Source organism: Microcaecilia unicolor, chromosome 2, assembly GCF_901765095.1.
Source record: "Microcaecilia unicolor chromosome 2, aMicUni1.1, whole genome shotgun sequence".
NCBI classification, from domain to species: domain Eukaryota; kingdom Metazoa; phylum Chordata; class Amphibia; order Gymnophiona; family Siphonopidae; genus Microcaecilia; species Microcaecilia unicolor.
Window position 1 is genome coordinate 613525081 of NC_044032.1, and position 18698 is coordinate 613543778.

The window sequence follows — 18698 nt, forward strand, 5'->3', positions numbered from 1 at the left end:
ATTTATACTATTTGGGGACACCCCGTTTCATTGACCTATTCTAGCGATTTGTTGTTCCTACTTCCCCTTATTATCGATTTAGTGGATTTCACTCTGTGCTCTTCTTCACTTATGACAGCACCAGCTGAAGCAGTGCAGCTCTGCTGCCACTGCAACATGTACATAAGTATGTAAGTGTTGCCATACTGGGACAGACCAAAGATCCATCAAGCCCAGTGTCCTCTTTCCAACAGTCACAAGTACCTGGTAAGATCCCAAAACAGTACAATACATTTTAAGCAGCTTATCCCAGAAATAAGAAGTGAATTTTTCCAAGTCCATTTTAATAATGGATTATGGTCTTTTCTTTCAGGAAGCTATCCAAACCTTTTTTAAACCCTGCTAAGCTAACTGCTTTTACCACATTCTTTGGTAACAAATTCCAGAGTTTAATTACAGGTTGAGTGAAGAAATATTTTCTCCAATTCGTTTTAAATTTACAACTTTGTAGTTTCATCGCGTACCCCCTAGTAATTTTGGAAAGACTAAACTATTGATTCACATCTACCCGTTCCACTCCACTCATTATTTTATATATCTGTATCGAATCTCCCCATAGCCATCTTTTCTGCAAGCTGAAGACCCCAAGCCGTTTCAGCCTTTCCTCATAGGGCAATCATCCCATTCCCTTTTTCATTTTTGTTGCCCTTCTCTGTACCTTTTCTAATTCCACTATATCTTTTTTGAGATGTGGTGACCAGAATTGCACACAGTATTCAAGGTGCGGTCGCACCATGGAGCAATACAAAGGCATTATAACATTCTCATTTTTATTTTCCATTCCTTTTCTAATAATACCTAATGTTCTATTTGCTTTCTTTGCTGCCGCAGCAGACTGACCAGCGGTTTTCAAAGTATCATCAACGATGACTCCTAGATCATTTTCCTGGTTGATGGAACCTTGCATCACGTAGCTATAGTTTGGGTTCCTCTTTCCCACGTGCATTACTTTGCAGTTGCTCACATTAAACATCATTTGCCATTTGGATGCCCTGTCTTGTAAGGTCCTCATGCAATTTTTCACAATTCTCTTATGATTTAACAACTTTGAATAACTTTGTGTCGTGGCAAATTTAATTACCTCACTAGCTATTTCCATATCTAGATCATTTATAAATATGTTAAAAATCAGCTGTTCCGAACCCAGACCCTTGCAGAACCCCACTATCTACCCTTCTCCATTGAGAATACTGACAATTTAACCCTACTTTCTGTTTTTTATCCTTTAACCAGTTTTTAATCCACAATAGAACACTACCTAGTATTCCACGACTTGCCAGTTTCCTCTGGAGTCTTTCATGAGGTACTTTGTCTAATGCCTTTGAAAATCCAGATACACAATATCGACTGGCTTACATTTATCCACATGTTCATTCACCCCTTCAAAGAAATGTAGTAGATTGGTGAGGCAAGATTTCCTTTCACTAAATCCATGTTGGCTTTGTCTCATTAATCCATGCTTTTCAATGTGTTCTGTAATTTTGTTCTTTATAATACCATTTTGCCTGGCACTGATGTCAGGCTTACTGGTCTGTAATTTCTCGGATCACCTCTGGAATCTTTTTTAAAAATCGACGTTACATTGGCCACCCTCCAGTCTTCCGGTATCATGCTTGATTTTAAAGATAAAATACATATTACTAACAATAGTTTTGTAAGTTCAATTTTCAATTCTATCAATACTCTGGGATATATACCATCCTGTCCTGAAGATTTGCTACTCTTCAGTTTGTCAAATTGCCTGATTACATCTTCCAGGTTAACAGAGATTTCATCCAGTTTCTCTGACTCATCAGCATTGAATACCATTTCTGGCACCGGTATCTCTCGCACATCTTCCTCAGTGAAGACCAAAGCAAAAAATTCATTTAATCTCTCCGCTATTGCCTTGTCTTCCCTAAGTGCCCCTTTTACCCCTCAGCCATCTAGTGGTCCAACCAATTCTTTTGCCAGCTTCTTGCTTTTAATATACCTAAAAACGTTTTTGCTATATGTTTTTGCCTCCAACGCTGTCTTCTTTTCAAAGTCTCTTTGCCTTCTTTATCAGCGCTTTGCATTTGATTTGCCATTCTTTATTTAGTTTCCTATTATTTTCAGTTGGATCCTTCTTCCATGTTCTGAAGGATTTTCTTTTAGCTCTAATAGCTTCCTTCACCTCACTTTTTAACCATGCTGGCTGTCGTTTGGTCTTCCTTCCTCCTTTTTTAATAGAAGGAATATATTTGGCCTGGGCTTCCAGAATGGTATTTTTGAACAGCATCCATGCCTGATGTAAATTTTTGACCTTTGCAGCTGCTCCTCTAAGTTTTTTTTTTCAATGTTCTTCTCATGGATTTCCTGTATGTACTTACTCCAGAGCTTATATCAAATCTGATCATGTTATGATCACTGTATCAAGAGGCTCCTGCACCAGATCATTCACTCCACTAAGGACTAGGTCTAGAATTGTTTCTCCTCTTGTTGGCTCCTGAACCAGCTGCTCCATAAAGCAGTCCTTGATTTCGTCAAGGAATTTTATCTCTAGCATGCAGTGATGTCACATTTATCCAGTCAGTATCAGGGTAATTGAAATCACCCATTATTATTGTGTTGTCCAGTTTGTTAGCCTCCCTAATTTCTGATAACATCTGTCTCTTCATCTTGTCCAGGTGAATGGTAGTACACTCCTATCACTATCCTTTTCCCCTTTACACATGGAATTTCAATCCATAGGGATTCCAAGATGTGTTTCGTGTCCTGTAGAATCTTTAGTCTATTACATTCAAGGCCCTCCTTAACATACAATGCTATTCCTCCACCAATTTGATCAACCCTATCACTGCAATATAATTTTTATCCTAGTATGACAGTGTCCCACTGCTTATCCTTCTTCCACCAGGACTCAGAAATGCCTATTATATCTATGTTTTCATTTAGTACAATATATTCTAACTCGCCTATTTTATTTCTTAGGCTTCTGGCATTCGCATCTAGACATTTCATACTATGTTTGTTGGCACTGTTCCTCCTGTCTTTTCCCCCCCCAATGTGTCAATAGAAGGTGGATGGCAGTGTAAAAGATAGTCCTGGGTCAAGTTCTAGATGTGATTTGACATCTTCCAAGGATAGGTCTGTGGCAGCTCCAGCAGCATCTCTGGCTCCCTCAGAAAGCACGGGAACGGTGGCCATTTTGTCTTCCCGTTCTTCTACTTCTGTTGCTGCCAAGTTTGTGTTGGTCTGTACAGACCTCTCTGGCAACTTCTCTGTCCTCGCTTTCCCTCACTCTTTTGCCAGTTTAATAGATTCTTCTATGAGCAACTCTTTCCAGTCATATTTAATAAAGAGAACACATCTTTTCCTTCAGGAAGGCTTCCAGAATGGTCTGTTTCAAAATGCCTCGGTCTGATACTCTGCCTTCTCTAGCTACGAGATCTTCCTGTTTAAAGGAACCTTTGGAAGAGGGTGAAGTTCAAGTAAATTAAGAGGAAGATGCTATGGTAGTTCTGCTTTTTCCACAAAGAGAAACTATCTTCCTGTATCACTAGAGCATTTCAGGCTCTTAATATATTTTATCAGTATGAACAGCAGCCTGCTTCTTATTTCATATTCTTCTTCTTTTGGGGATCATATCATGGTGAGGATTAGGAAGCCACCCCCACCTTCAAAGCTTTTCCACACATCCAGAAATGTAGAAATTAATGTCAGCAGAATTAAACTCTTCAGATTCAGGCCTTCAGGTGGCTAGGTCTGCATCCCCTGGTGCTTGATGAGAATGAGAAGTCTAAGCAGCCAACAGTTTGATCCCTTGGTAAGAAAACAACTGTTCTGTTGGACGGTGGAGTTGTGTTTAAAGACATTCAAGACCATAGGATAGAGACTTCCATAAAGCTATCCTTTGAGGTTGCAGCTGTGGCACTCCAGGTTTCGGTCTGTGGTTCTTTCATTGCCAGAGACTCTCTGGTCTGGGGTCAGCAAACAACCACTTTTTAACCAATATGAAGGTTTTCTGTCCCATTTAGAGCTTCCTTCTCTTAAAGCAGGTTTGGCTTATTTTGCAGATGCTCTTTATGATTTGATCCATGCTTCATCTAGAGAGATGGCCTTATATAGAAACATAGAAAAATGAACGTAGATAAAGGCCATTTGGCCTATCCAGTCTGCCCATCCATGCCATCTACTCTCCCTTTCACTCCCTTACAGATCCTATATACTCAAACCAAGCTTTCTTAAATTTAGATAGTTTTCGTCTGCATCGGAGGCTGTTCCATGAATTCACCACCCTTTCCTTTAAGAAGTTTCCTCTATTTACTTCTTAGTTTTTTCTTTTTGACCTTCAGCCTATACCTTCTCATTCCAGAGCTTCCTTTCAATCGAAAGAGACTTGCCTCCTGTGCATTTATGCCATGTAGTGATTTAAATATCCCTATTATATCTCCTCTCTCCTGTCTTTCTTCGCAGACATATTCAGATCTTTAAGTTTGTCCCAATGTTCTTTATGATGAAGACCACTGACCATTTTAGTAGCTGCCCTCTCGACTGACCCCATCCTGTTTATATCTTTTTGAAGGTGTGGTCTCCAGAATTGTATGCAATATGCTAAATGAGGTCTCATCAGAGTCTTATACAGGGGCATCATCTCCTTTTTGCTACTGGCCATTCCTCTCCATATACACCCAAATATTATTTTAGTTTTCGCCGTCGTCTTTCTACCTGTTTGGCCACCTTAAGATCATCACATCTTTCACACCCAAATCCTGCTCCTCTTTCAAGCACAAAAGTTCTTCACCCCCTAAACTGTACTATTTTCTCAGGTTTTTGCAGCCCAAATGCATGACCCTGTATTTTTTAGCATTACATTTTAGCTGCCAGATTCCAGACCATTCCTCAAGCTTTACTTGGTCCATCTTCATATTATCCACACCATCAGGGGTGTCTACCCTATTGCAGATTTTGGTATCATCTGCAAAGCAGCAAACCTCACCAGATAGCCCTTCAGCAGTGTTGTTTACAAAAATGTTAAAAAGAACTGGCCCAGACACCGAACCTTGTGGCAAACCACTGGTAACATCCTTTTCCTCAGAATGAGCTCCATTTACCACTACCCTTTGTTGCTTTCCACTTGACCAGTTCCTAAACCAGCCAGTCACTTTAGAGCCCATACCAATGGCACTCGGTTTATTTATTTGTTTTCTATGTGGAACCATGTCAAAGGCTTTACTAAAATCTAAATACACCACATCTAGCGCTCTCCCTCAATCTGGTCACCCAGTCAAAAAAATGAATCAGGTTTGTCTGACTAGACCTGCCTCTAGTGAAACCAGGTTGCCTCAGGTCCTGTAAACCATTGGATTCCAAAAACTTTACTATTCTCTATTTTAAAAGTGTTTCCATTAATTTACTTACCAAAGAAGTCAGCCTTACCGGCCTGTTGTTCCCACCCTCTTCCTTACTTCCTATTTTGTGGAGAGGGACCACATCTGCCCTTCTCCAGTCCTTTGGGACCACTCCTGACTCTAGAGAAGTATTGAAAAGGTCAGCCAGCAGAGCCACCAGAATTTCTCTAAGTTTTTCAGTACCCTCGGATATATGCCATCCAGTCTCATCACTTTGACCACCTTTAGTTTAGCCAGTTCCTCAGGCACACAGTCTTCTGAAAATTATTCATAGACTAACACACCTCCATTCCTATCTTTGTTTGTCTTCTGTGGTATGCTCCTGGCCCTTCAGATGTGAACACAGAACAGAGATATTTGTTAAGCAATATTTGTTAAGCAAATTAGCTTCTACATTTTTTTACCTTCACCTTTGAGTCTCAAAATGCCTCTTTTGTCCTATCACCAGCATATCTAAAAAAATGTCTTCCCCTCCCCCCACAATTTTCTGTATTAGCTATTTTTTCTTGCATTTACATCTTTGCTGACTACTCTACCAGCTTCTCTTAGTGTCTGCCAGACAGCTCTTAGGAATTGGGCTGCGGATGCAGCTTCCATATCTCATCTTGGTAAACTTCCTTTTCAGGGTAAGCTTCTGTTTGGTGAACATCTAGAAAATTTGGTTAAGCATCTAGGAGACTCCAAACTTTGAAGGTTTCCTGAGGATAAGCCTAAGGCTTCAACTTGTGTCTCTTCTGGTCTTTGCATTTCAATGACACAAAATGTTGTTGCCCAGAATGTTCAGGGAACTATGAACAATCCCGAAACAGGCAGTCATCTTTTTGGGGAGGATAGAAGGTATACAGCTCCAAATTCACATCATTCCACTGCTTCCTGACCCTCCCAATGATGGGGTCCTAGCCCATTCTTTGAAGGTCTGGATAGGAGTTCGCCTGTCCAGAGTTTTCAATGAATGGGCCCATATAACAACAGACTAGTGGGTTCTGGAGGTTATCAGGGAAGGATACAAGTTGGAATTTTCCTGTCCCTTTGCATATTCATTCTTTCAGTGTCCTTGGAAAGCTCTGGTCAAACAAAGAGCAGTTCAGTCTACTGTGCAGTCTCTCTTTGGTGTGGGGTTTTTTCCTGTTCCTAAAGGCAAAAGGTGCTTTAGGAGATATTACATCTATTTTGTGGTACTAAAGAAGGAGTTTGTTTCAACCAATACAAGATCTCAGGACAGTAAATCACGCCCTTCAAGTTACTCATTTCAGGATGGAGACTCTTCTTTCCATAATAGCATCAGTTCTTCCAGGATAATTTCTTGCATCCTTGGATCTCAAGGAGTTATACTTTCAAATTCCAATTCGGCCTCCTCATCAGCATTTCTTGCATTTTTTAGTTCTCGAGATCATTATCAATTTTGAGCAATGCCCTTTGATCTAGCCACAGCTCCCAAGACCTTTTTGAAGATCATATTGATCATAATAGCAGCCCTTTGATGTGTTGGAATAGGAGTTTATCCATATCTGGATGATTGGTTAATCAGGGCTTTTTCTCTTCAAGAAAGTGTCCAAGTCACATCTCTACGATGGTGGAGTTGTTGAACTCTCAGGGTTAGATAATCAACCTTTCCAAAAAAAATGTTTCCTCCTTGCAGACCCTGGAATACTTGGGAGTTTTCTTTGATACGCAGGTCGGAAAGGTTTTTCTACCAGAGACCAAAAGGTACAAGCTACAGTCTCCGATTTGGCGATCACTGTGACAGAGGAATCCCCAGATGTGGAATTACATGTAAATTTGGGATCAACAGCGACAACCTGAGATATAGTTCCATGAATAAGGGCCTATATGAGATCCCTGTAGCAATCTCTTCTGATCCAGTGGCCCCCAATGTCTCAGGATTACAACTGTCAACTTCCTTAATCTCATTACGTGAAATCCAGCATAAGTTGGTGGCTTCAATATTGAACTTTCTGCAGGGGCTTCATTTGGCTGCCCAGGATTGGATAGTAATAACAATGGATGCCAGTCTCCTCGGCTGGGGAAGCACACTATCTCCACCAGATAGCCCAGGGCAAATGATCCCTCCAGCAAGGCATTTTGGTCCATCAGTTGCCTCAAGCTTCAAGCTGTTTGGAAAGCACTTCTGGCATTCCATCTGTTTCTGCAGGGAAGCTGACTTAAGTGTTCTCAGACAATGCAATAGATAGGAAAGAACATAAAGTTCTCCATTTGCATTAGAGGCTTATCTCCTCGTCCATTGGGCAGAGGAATATCTTGCATTGCTGTCTGCAGTGCATTTTGGCAAGAATGTTGCTTCAGCCAGGAAGGTTGGAGCTCTAAACTCCGTCTTATAGAGATCCTTTCCTACATTTTATGGAAGCAGGGGTCTCTATTCAAATTGTACTTTTACTGTTTCATGTTAATCAACCATTAATTCTGCCTTCATTTTGAGTCGAAGAGTGTGAGAAGGATTATTTCTTCTTGAAATGCTTGAATGTCTGTTGAGCTCTCGTCTGTTATTTGGAGGTTACTAATGAGTTTCACAGGTCGAACAGATTTTTTTGTGCTCTTGGCTGGTCCCAGTAAGGGTGGACCAGTGTCAAAATCTACAATAGTACACTAAAGGATCTGATTTTATCAGCATATATGTAGACCCAGAGCCCATCTCTGCAGATCCTACAAGCCTGCCTTTGTTGTTCACAGCAATACTGATTCAGTCTCACAGCATACCTTTCCACTCCTGGTGTTATGTGTTTGTCTTCAGAGCGCTGTGTTGAGTGCAGCCTGGCAGGAGCCAGGCATGAAAATCTAGTTTTCTAAATAACAGGCACCCAAGCAATTTTCATCTCTACTGGGGAGTTTCTGGTCATTTTATAAGAAAGTATGAAAGCAGGAAGACTAACTGAAATGGACAGGCCTTATCACATTCTAGAGCTTATTGTTACTGATATAATTATACTCAAGTAGAATTGCCAGGAGAGGATAATGCATCTAGTTCTGTTTTCTGTTCACATTTTAATTTTAAAAGAACCATTATTTTTCTCTCAGCTATTTTTGGCCTCAAAATGCTTTTGAAGCATCTAGCAACGCAAAGACTTTTTAAATAATGCAGTGAGCTACTTGCTATACTGACCATTCAGAACAAATGAAAAAAAAAAAGAAATGCTGTATAGTGGGGATGTAGAACATTTTATTTGCAAGAATTAGGAATGACTGATTGAAACATCTGCTAGATTAATTCTCAGATTGGGCAAGTTTGGTGACATCAGCCCTCTTTTATACAATTTACACTGGTTAAGACTGGAATTTTGTATCTATTTTAAAGTTGCCTAGTTTATAAATGTTTTAAAGTATAAATTCAGAAATGGTAGGTGATCTACTTTTCTTCCCAATTAATAGGAATCATTTGCGAAGTTCTAAGACTTTATTACTTGATATTCCCTTTATGAAGAAGATGAATTTGAAATCTGTATGGGAACGTTCATTTGCATTTCAGGGAGCTAAAATATGGAACAGTATACCTGTTAAAATTTGTCTAATTACTCCTTACATTTCTTTTCGTAAAGCACTTAAAACATAACTTATTTTCATCTCAGTATCCAGATGCACAGATTTAGAATGCATTATGATAGTGATTTTATAGTAATGGATTGTTTTTTAATGTAAATCTTTTCTGGCTGAGAATTTATCTTTAATAATACACAAAAACAGCGAAGATGACTCTAAAAAATGAGGAAAACAAAAATGGTGAAAAATGAAGACAATACTCCAATGGTGAAGATTAAAAATATTTATTAATCATAAAAGATATACAAAATAGGGGAGAACAGGACTCGACACAGCTGTGTTTTGGCCGGCAAGGCCTGCGTCAGGAGTCTTCTCACCACATTGGTTATCTTTCCCTATTTTTACATCGGATGTATTAAATTAAAGTGTAGGGCAGAGATTAAGAGTTAGATTAAATTGAACGCATCTGTAAAAGCAAGTCTCTGGTTGTCTCTCCAGAGAACTAGTCGTGTTAAAAGCTTAAAGCATTATAAACCAGAGAGGCTACAATAAGCGTCTCGCATCTGTGAGAATTTATCTTACCACTTTGTAATCCACTTTGCACTGTTAGGGTTAAAAGTGGAATAGAAATAATAGAATAGAAAATATTCATGTGTGGCAAACCCACATATCCATTACACAAGAGATGAATGAAACTCTATTCTATTCTTGCCCATGGCACATAATCCAATTGGGCCACATCTAGTTTGAAAAATAAAATTAAGAATGATTTTTGAGTGTTAGTGGAAAGTTGACCTCAGCACTGTAGAAATTCCCAGGAGAATTCTGTGCTGCTATGTCTCATCACAGTATGATCACCACAAATGCAGCAAAGACAAATTTTGTAAAATTTGTTGAAGGCAGAATCTATTGTTAGCTCTTATAATCATTTTGAGTGCTAGCTCAGTTCGATGGGGTCAGTGGCGTAGCCAGACAGCCAGTTTTGGGTGGGCCTGAGCCCAAAGTGGGTGAGCACAAAATTTTCTCTGCTCCGCCCTACCTCCACCTCAAAATAAAAATACTTTACCTAATGAGGATCCTCAAGCTCAGTCAGCTGAAGACTTTCTCTGAAGGTGGCCAGAACTCTCTCTTACCAAGCTTGGCAGGCAGCAGCAATGACCCTAAGCCACTGATGCCAGCACCCCACACATACTTAGCTGTCGATGGCTCAAGGATGCTGTTGCCAGAGCTTGGTAGAAGGCAGTTCTGGCCGCCTACTGCAGTCAAATGTCAACATGATTATTTGATACTTTGCTTTCCTCTTTGAACAAGTCCTACCCATTGACAGACTATGATAGTTTGTTACTAGCTAACAATGGGCTGCTATTTAGTTCTTATCTGTCTCTTATTGTACATCTGTGGTTTCTTTGGTTGCTGTTTTATTTATTGTAAGCCAGATTGAACCAGAAAGGCCTGGGAAGGGATCTTTTTTTTTTGTTACATTTGTACCCCGCGCTTTCCCACTCATGGCGGGCTCAATGCGGCTTACATGGGGCAATGCAGGGTTAAGTGACTTACCCAGAGTCACAAGGAGCTGCCTGTGCCTGAAGTGGGAATCAAACTCAGTTCCTCAGGACCAAAGTCCATCACCCTAACCACTAGGCCACTCCTCCTTCTTGAGGCAGCTGACTGTGGATGCCCTGATTACTATGGTTACAAAGGTCACTATTCCAGTGGAGGGCGGTGTGGTGCTTAAGTATGCACATGAAAGGAAGGTGGAACAGTTGAACAAGCAAAGCTTTTCTACCTCAGCACTGCTGATGCTGATGATAGTCTGTGGAGTCTTAATGCACTGGTTGTAAAAGCTCACAGTCTCCCGAGGTGGCATTTCTGGAGTCAGGAGCATCCCTTTTGGGGAATGCCTTTTCTGATGCTATTTGAGTCTCATCCTGGAAGGCAGTTGTGGTGGCAGCCCATAGGTGGCTCTGACTGTGCCACTGGATGGCCAACATACCCTCCAAATCTTGCCTAGGTTGCAGTTTAAGGGTTAGCTTCTGTTTGGTGAGTACCTTGAGAACTTGGTTAAGGATCTGGGGAACTCTAGACCCCAGCACATTCTGGAGGACCAGTCCTGCTTGTCATATATCCCACTGAGAATTGGCCAGAGTCTAAGGACAGAGGTCGGTTCTGCTTAAATAGACAACAGGGGCACCTTGGCAATGGGTCAGTGCCAGAGAAAGGCAGCTGTGGGAGTCTGGAGCAGTCCCTGCCTCTGGACCCTTCAAAGGGTAAAAATGAGACTCAAACAGACCCTCTGTGGTGTGAGGTGGGGGGAGGACTCTCCCTCTTTCACCACAAGTGGGCCAGTATCACCTCAGACTATGAGGCTTGGGGGTGGTATGGCAGGGCAATTCCCTGGATTTGGAGAAGATGATTTCCATTGCCTTCATGATATCATCTTGTGGATTATATGTCAAGAAGGCAGCTGTCAGGTCCACCCTGTTGCATTTGTTGCACCTGGGAGTTGTGGAGCTGGTTCCTTGGCCAGAATATGGCCAGATACGGTATATCTACTTCATGGTGCTCAAAAAGGGGCTCACCTTCCAGCCCATTTTGGGTCAACACCTCCCTAGAAGGTCAATGTTTCTGGATGGAGATGCTAAAATCAATAATCGCCTCAGTAAGACCAGGGAGGTTTCTTACGCCTCCATAAGCTCCAGGGCGGTATCTCCTCATTCTCATCTGGGCTTCCCGCAAGGGCTTCCTCTGCTTTTACATTCTGAGGCCACATTTTCAGTTCTGAGCTCTCCTTTTTGGTGTGGCCTCAGCCCCCCCCCCCCCAACACCTTCTCCAGGGTGTGATGGTTGTGGTCATGGTGCACCTTAATTCATGGGGCATTTGGGTACACCTGTTTCTGGATAATTGGTTGGTCCAGTTAGATTTGGTGAAGTCAGCCAAGGTGGTCACTGTAGAGATGTGACCACCATTCTCAAAGGCTTGGGTTGGATAGTAAACTACCCCAAGAATTAGTTGGAGCCCACTTAGTAATTGGAGTATTTATTTGGGGTATAAATACCCCAAATATCAATTGTGCTGTTAAATACCGAGGCATGATTGGTATTTTGGGTATTTTAATTTGATAGAGTCATCCCATTATATGTATAGTTTAATTAGATTATCGTTAAGGAACATTACTCCTGTATCTAGCGGGTTTTTAATTTTACAGTACCCAGACATAAAAAGGCGATGTACAAAGTGGTCTTTGTTAGTACATTTGCATATTTGGCAGCTAGTCAGTGGAATGAATTACCAATTGATATTAGAAGGCAATCCAATTATATGGCTTTCCAAAAGTTATTGAAAACTTTTTTTTTTTTATTTAGAACATTTTTAAATATGAAATAGTTGTGTTTTAACTGTTGATTATGGCTTAATATTGTATATAATTCCTGGAGCTGGTCCAGTTTCTTTTCTTTGTGAGCCACGCTGAACTTTGTTGGTATATGTGGCATACAAGTGTCATGTATTATTTATTTATAAAAAAAAATTATATACTGCTTTGAATTGCTAAAATGCCAATTAAGATGGTGTACAATCACATAGAATTCACAACAATGCATACAACATAAACATACAAATGTAAAATAAAATCAAGGAAATAAATAAGATTTCAAAACTTTCCTAAACTGCGGTATTCCCCTCTGCAGTGTTTCAGGCAATCTACTTGGGGTTCAGTTCAACACCAGTCTGGGAGCAGTGTGTCTTCCAGAGGAATGTATGAATAATTGCAGGCCCAGAAAATCATCCTCTGTTTGCAAGGGGCTCCTTGTTCTTGGAATTACTTTGTTACTGGGGTCTGTGGTGGTGACATTGAGCATGGTGCCTTGGGCAGGGGCTCATATGTGTCTGCTGCAGCAGGCCCTACTGTCTTGCTGGGTATGCCAATCCCATGGCTTTGAAACACGGTTCCCTCTTCCAGCTCTGGTGCGGAGAATGTGAGTTTGCAGGAGTAGGGTGCCCACTGCAGGGTTCATGTGGACACAGAAGGAGGTTGCTTAGGCCATCAACCATCTAGAAATGGTTGCCATTCAGCTTGCCGTCTTGGAATTTCAGTCCTTTAACAGGCAGTCTTGGTGGTGATAGACAATGCAACAGTTGTAGTATTTGTCAACAAGCAAGGAGGAGCAGAGAGTGAGGTGGTAGCACAGAGGGATGCCCTGATTTGTGACTGAGCAGAAGCCCATTTAGCAGCCCTCTTGGCAGCTCACATTGCTGGCATGGACATTGTGCAAGTGGACTTCCTCAGCAGGGAGATTCTGGATTTGGAATAGTGGAAGCCATCTCACCAGTTTTTGACCTCATGGCATCATGAGGCAGTTCTAAGATGCTTAGTTCTTCAGTCGCAGGAAGGAGAGAGTAGGATGCCTTGGTCCAGCCTTGGCCCTGGGAGGGAGCCCCTCTACATTTTCCTACCCTGGTCTCTAATCATTCAGATGCTGTGTAGGATTTCTGTGCACAGGGGTCTGATGATCCTCTTCATAGAATGGCCAAAGAGACCATGGTACACAGATCTTGTGAGGCTTCTCAAGGACCTCCAATGGCCCTACTGTTGGGAAGGGGCCTCCTTCTCCAGAGCCTGGTTGAAATGAAAGACTCATATCCCTTTTGGCTTATGGCATGGCCCTTGAGAGGTGGTACTTAGGCCATCAAGGCTATTTGGCTGCAGTCATTACCACGTTTCTTCAGGCCAGGAAGGGGTTCACATCTTGGACTTATGCCTGGGTCTGGAGACTGTTTGAGGACTGGTGTGTTAGTAAGGATCTTGACCTGAGCAAGACCTCAATCCCATATATTTTGGAATTTCTTCAAAAAGGGCTGGATCAGGGGCTAGTGCTTGGCTCCCTTAATGTTCAGGTATCAGCTTTGGCAGCCTTTTGCAGTAAGGTGAAGGGGGTACCACTAATCACTCAGGCAGATGTTGTGTGGTTCCTAAGGGGCTTTTATATTGTGTGTTTTATATTTTGCATTGTAATCCATTTTGATTTTTTTTAAAAAGGAATGCCAAATATAAGATATCAAATCAAAGGTCTTCCAGTCACCTTAGGTTTTTGTTTTAAAGTTTCAGGCTTTCTAATCCATGTAGGCTTGTATTCAGAGTTTCCTTGTCCCTTCTGTTAAGCATGTCAAGTTTCCAACTTTATTATAAGAGAATCTATCATGTGTTTTAGTGCCTTGGTCTTCATTCTACCACCAATGGGTCAAGTTTTAAGGTATACGCATGAGAAAGATTTGCATGCTTATTACCTCCATTTTATTGCATTCCTGTCTGTGCCTCAGAGACAGGAGTAGCCTTCTGGAGGTCTCCTGGGGGGTGGAATGTTTTCCGTTCCTCATTACTCAAAACGAGGGGGCACTTCTGCATCCCAACCTCCGGTCTCTGGCTCTCATGGCCTGGATGTTGAGGGCGTAGAGTTCGCCTCCTTGGGTCTTTCTGAGGGTGTCTCCCGAGTCTTGCTTGCTTCCAGGAAAGATTCCACTAAGAGGTGTTACTGTTTTAAATGGAAGAGGTTTGCCGTCTGGTGTCCAATCTCCACGGTTCTTCTGTATATAACTCCAGAAGAAGAGGGAACCAGATCTGACGGGCCCAAAACAGCGCCATCATAATCATGTTCCTTTGGTGTTGCTTGAGTTTCAGCAAAGTCTTCCCCACCCAGGGGTATGGGAGGATACGCATACAGAGGGCCTGTCCCCAATGAAGGAGAAAGGCATCCGATGCTAGCCTGCCATGGGCCTGCAGTCTGAAACAGAGCCAGTGAAGTGACTTGAGGAGAGGGGTGATATGGGCATGTCGGTTCTGACAGAAGATAAGGTGAGCAGCAGCGTTCTGAAAGGATTGAAGGGGGGATAGATGGCTAAGTGGGAGGCCAGTGAGGAGTAGGTTGCAGTAGTCAAGGTGAGAGGTAATGAGAGAGTGGACGAGTGTTCGTGTGGTGTGCTCAGAGAGGAAGGGGTGAATTTTGCTGATGTTGTAGAGAAAGAGGCGGCAAGTCTTGGCTATCTGCTGGATATGCGCCGTACACCGCCTTGAATGAATTTCTTCAAAAAGGTGGTAAATATCAGTTCAGAAATTGGACCAGGAGAGTACTTAGGCCCAGAAATTAAATACTGTACTGGTGAAAGATAAGATTGTTACCAACAGACAAGTAGAGAATTTGGAAGAATGCGATGAGGTACCTGAACTTACGTCTACTAAATTTTCCTAAGCACCCTATTTTTTCTTCTAGTCAGCTCTTGTGGAGCTATCTGGAGGAAATTTTGATGATAACCTAAGGAAGCTTTTCCTCCAATTTCTAAGATGTATTATGTTTCCGCCAAATCTTAAGGCTTCTACAGTTCAGGTGCAGTCCTTTGGTAGTTATTGGACATGGGCCACAAACTGACCTACCTGGATGCGCTTACAATCCAGGAAGAAAGCTATATACTACAGGTAGCTAGGCAGTTATGGCTGACAGCAGGGAAATTGTCCCACCCACTGCAGGAAAGGTATGATTAAAGAAAAGTGATGGCCAGTGTAGGTAGTCAAGCTTATACAGCTTCCTGTAGGTTTGAGTTTATTTCCTTAAATCTGTTCTAGTTGGATGCACTGCATTGATGCTGCCTGTATTAGTCTGTTTCCAGGGACTGCACAGCAGCACTTTTAACATATTTAGATTTGGAATGGAGACACACTGCCACTGCCTGAGTAGGACAAATGTTTAACATGAGTCTCTCATAAACCTTTCAATCCAGTGTAGTCTGCTTGGACTGCAGAGAGCATTTTAAACAGATGTGCCCTGTCCAACTGAAAGCAGATTCGGAGGGAGGGGGAGTGGTGGTTTTATTTTTTTTAATTGACACTAAGGGATTAACTTAATTGGTATTTTCACAAGATTGTGCTAAGAAAAAAATCATTTGGGGAGGGGGCGGTCCCCATATGTTTGCTTCACAGCTGTGATTGTAAGGAGGTGCAGATGAGTTTTGTTTGCTCCGTCGGACGATCTAGAGCGTGCAGTCCAAGCCCTTGAGCACAATTCCACCTGCCCCTTCTTCTCCCCCATTTAGGTGCGAGGCGCGGCGGCGTTCCAGGAACAGCCTGTGTTTTCCTTTTCCCAATCATTCCTCTTTTGCGACCTCGGAGACTCCCTAGCGCTCAGATTCGCATAATTGATGTGTAGCTTGCGTTGCCGAAGCTTGGACTGCACCATTTCACCTCTCCAGGCGAGGGAAGATGTAATCCGATCCCTCGGTTTCTGAGGGAGGAATCTGTTGAAAAGGCTTTGATAGGTCAGGGTATTCCCTCCTCCCCCCTCCTCCTTTTTTTTTCTCATTTGATTATTCTGCCGAGGAGGTGCACTCCCTGGAGCTGCCTGCTTAGATGCGTGGGACTGGTGTGGCAGTGTGCTCTAGCGAGCTTCGGCTGCTTGCTGCCTTTAATGTGGAGTTTTGCTGCTGCTGTATCTGCCGCTGTCTGAGCTTCATTTCTGACGTGCCCGAGCATGTCCACATTATTAGACTTTGGAACCTACCTGCTTGAGAGAGGGTTTGATTGTCGTACTGTACTGATCAGGCGGACGCACTGGGGCTCTGGAATCCACTGAAGGCAAAATAGAGAGAAAACATGGGTTTCTACGGCACTTTAAAAATGATTTTTTACAAAGTAAGTAATCTGTTCTGCTGCATTCGTCCTTAGCTGTGGGAGGAAAATCGCTCGCGTTTGTGGTAGCTGTAGTATGAGGCTTCCTCCTCGCTGCGAAATGCCTGTCAATTTGCACAGTATTTTTGCAGGGCAGATAAAACGAAGCACAGATATAGGTGTTTTAACATCCCGCAGAAGCGTATGGCTTAGAAAGCGTATAACAGAGGTGTAGTATACGTGAAAGAGTATGGTCGCTGTCCAAAGGGCAACTGTGAGACTTCAGAATAGGAGATCTAGTATATTGATTTGCAAACACTTCGTGACTACTTCGTTTCCTCTAAACGAGCCTTCTGCTGCTTTGACTTACTAACTAGGTGGTAGCCGTTTACCAGACTGATTATGGCCAAGAGTTAAATGAGCTAATTCTTCGTTGAGCTACATATCGAATCTTTTGGGGAAAACGTTTGTAGAAACCTTGGGTTTCCCTTAATACGTGATGCATTCACTGTAGAAATTTAACTCTTTAGTTAGCCAGTTTTGTTCCTTGGACAGCTCCTCTCTATTGCTGCTGTTGTATTTTTCTCAAAATATTACGTTTGGCTGCTTCTGATCTCTGTTTTACATTACCTAGAGAGGACGGTCCTCCGGAGTCTGATTATTGGATGTAAAGTTGCCTTTTATCATTCTGCCAGTGTTACTCTACATGCTGTAAACATGGTTTTAAAAACAAAAAATATGCATAAATCAAACGTGGAAACAGTTGAACTGAATAATAGGAATTTAGGGTGCTTGTTTTTTTTTTCATAAGGACGACTGAGTACAACAAAAAGAATCTTCATATAATGGAGTTATTTCCCTTCTCTTCCACCTATCAAGATAATGCGTTTTTAAGGGGAGGGGTGTTGTGGTCAATATAATTTTTGTACTAAGTCAACCAGTTACAGGGTGCAGAGTGAGAATGTGTAGTATTGTATTAAGAGTTAAAAGGCTTATCCAGCTGAAGAGCCTTCCAAATTAGGGCATTAGCCAAAACTGCAATTTAAAGGAATTTAAATCCAAAATCAAATAAATAGGTTTTATGCAGTACAGAAAATAATTGTAGTGGGATAGTAAACTTATTCATCCTAATACTGTAATAATAAACAGACCTGTAAATTTTTCACTTCTGCTTACCATAGTGTCTCTTATGAGCTTTTTATGAGATGGAGGTGGGAGTGAGGAGACTGTGGGTATAGAGCAGGGAAATTGATTATGTTGAGAGAGAAAAGGGGGCCAGGCAGACCTTTTGCCAAGTCATTCATTTAACGTGAATGACCTTTGTGTGTGTTTGCTGCTAATGAAATGGGTTAGTGTGTGTTAAGGAAATGGAATGGCTGCACATTTTGATTTTCATGCAGAAAATAACATTTAAAATTCTGTTTTTTTTTTTCGTAGATCTAAAACTGTTAAAAATCCACATTTTAGGGAATGATCTAGACATTCTAAAATTGACCAAGCTAGTGGTTTTGCATATTTTTCTACTTGAAGCATGCAACATATTCAAACAGATCCTGACATGCAACTGCCTAAAAAGATCCCTTTTCTGATGTATATGGATATAATTATTCAGAGTAACTGCTGGATGCTATATTTTACTCCTGAAGAGACCAGTGTTGCTGTAGGTCTTGTGTGCACAATAATTCACAAATAGTTTTTAAGCATGCATACAGAGCTCAGAAAAAGAAGAGATAAGGGAGTACAGTGCACGCTGATTTTCGAAACTTGGTCTCCTTAAATATGGTATTTGGTCGCAGAACTTAAATCTGTATTGTGTGCCATTACTTGCTGCATATTCTGATAGCATTAACAATGCCAGTGGTTAGTTTACTGCTCTTTGGCACTCAGAAAAGGGACTCTGAATCTCTTTTAATAGTTTTTATGCTAATTGGTGGCTCTTTGATCCTGTTAATGGCTTGTAGCATTAGGTGCTTGATTCACTGCAGCCACCACCCATCCCTGTTTTCATAGTGTATTAAAATGTAAATGTTTACATTTTTAAAAAATATATAAATTACAGTATTTTAATCAAACAAGGTCTGGTTAGAGAATCAAGAATATCTGACATGTCCATAAAACCACACACTCTCTAACCCTTCCAAGC

At 41.6% G+C, this 18698-nt stretch overlaps 1 protein-coding gene across 1 annotated transcript in view; it reads left to right on the plus strand.

Moving 5' to 3' along the window:
- The window catches only part of LOC115461654 (F-box/WD repeat-containing protein 7-like), a 452709-nt gene that overhangs the window by 327613 nt on the left and 106398 nt on the right, over positions 1–18698 (plus strand). The gene's annotated exons all lie outside the window — the stretch shown is intronic.